The sequence below is a fragment of the Cololabis saira genome, chromosome 6 (genome assembly GCF_033807715.1).
Source record: "Cololabis saira isolate AMF1-May2022 chromosome 6, fColSai1.1, whole genome shotgun sequence".
Lineage (NCBI taxonomy): Eukaryota > Metazoa > Chordata > Actinopteri > Beloniformes > Belonidae > Cololabis > Cololabis saira.
Window position 1 is genome coordinate 40,454,230 of NC_084592.1, and position 1,602 is coordinate 40,455,831.

Below are 1,602 nucleotides of genomic sequence, written 5' to 3' on the forward strand. Positions count from 1 at the left end.
AATGTGCACAGAAATATTTACAAAAAAAAAAAGTTTGCAGTGTATGTGCTGCTACTGCTGATGAGGTGTCCTGTCCACCATTTTCTCTAAAAGGTTCAGGAACCTGTCCATGTGTTCTTCATATAGTTTTGTACTTGTGTGGTTTTACTCACTTGGAAATACTTTTAAATTGTCTAATAAAACTTGTTACACAACAGTTTTCTCTTCTGGGGTTTCTCAAAGTAAGGTAATGTCTCAAATTATAAACTGTACAACGAGATCAATAGTAAAATAAGGATAGTGAGAGAATCTGCAGTAAAAAAGGCTTTATTTGCTATATTCAAATACAATTTTTAAAAAGAAAAAAGTAAACATTGCACGCAGAACAAAGAAAGGTGCTGTTCCATATAAAAAAATTTGCACAGAAATATGTACAAAAAAAAAATTGCAGTGTATGTGCTGCTACTGCTGATGAGGTGTCTGGTCCACCATTTTCTCTAAAAGGTTCAGGAACCTGTCCATATTCATTCTTTTGACATCTTCTGTCTTCTTTGGCGGCCTCAGCTTGAAGGAAGTCCTGCATAGAGAGTTTCTTTTTTTTGGGGATCGGGGGGAAAGTGGACCTGATGCCTGAAGCTTCCAGCTTCCTCTTCCAGCTGGTGAGGCAGAGCTTGAGGCCAATGTGCTGGCGTCTTCCAAAGTGTTCTGAGATAAAAAAAAAGATGGATACACATGTTGATTACACACATGACTGGACTATCATACACACCCACAACATCATACCAGGTTCATTATCACTGTATAAATAAAAATTACCTCTTTGCTATTAATAAATACTTTACATGGATCTTTTTTTGTTAAGCATCATCTCTTCAGCAGATAATATAACTTACCATAACCATAACCATTGCTTACCTTATATTTTTTTTTTAAGATTTTCCCATTTTTGCCAATTTGTGCTGTGGTCACCTTTCCCTCCAGTTCCAGCTCTTTGATGAGTTTCCTGTAACAGAAAACAGTGATGAATAGCAGTTATACCATGGTTAAGGACCCCATCACAGATATTCTGCAAGCAGATAGCTAGATCACTCACTCCCACAGTGGTTTAGCAGCATATTTCTTCTTAGTAAAATTCTCCTCGTTGGTAGTCCTAAAGCTTATTAGGTGTCGGACCTGATCCGGAGTCCCTGGAATGAAATGTGATTACTGCAATGCACAAACGACCTCGAAAAAAAAAAAAACAAACAACAAAAAAAAAAAACGTTTGAATTATGATAACAGGCAGCAAGCAACGTTATTATTACATCGTAACCCCCCCCAAATAACGTTGCTGCCTTATAGTAATGTGAAATATACAACAAATTTGTAGAAAATATGAGAGTTAACGAGTAGTTAACAGGACACGGCAATGTTATCTACCCGACTCATCATGAACAGCCACATATTATCTTACGTTAACTCAGAATCAGAATCAGCTTTATTGGCCAGGTTCTAACATTGTCCAACAAGTAATTTGACTCCGGTAATTTCACTCTTTGGTATTAAAAATAAACAATAAACAATGTGGTATTTCTATGTACTGTTCAAACTGTTAAAACATACAAAAGCACTGTGATTTTTTTA

General features: G+C 36.1%; 1 long non-coding RNA gene across 1 annotated transcript; it reads right to left on the minus strand.

Annotated features, from left to right (window-relative positions):
• Positions 1-530: 530 nt before the first annotated feature.
• On the minus strand, positions 531-1,212 carry LOC133446539 (uncharacterized). The gene is made up of 3 exons (XR_009782846.1): positions 1,073-1,212; positions 895-982; positions 531-684 (listed from the first exon to the last, which is right to left on the minus strand). It is a non-coding gene; the product is annotated as an uncharacterized LOC133446539 (long non-coding RNA).
• Between the last annotated feature and the right edge of the window lie 390 nt (positions 1,213-1,602).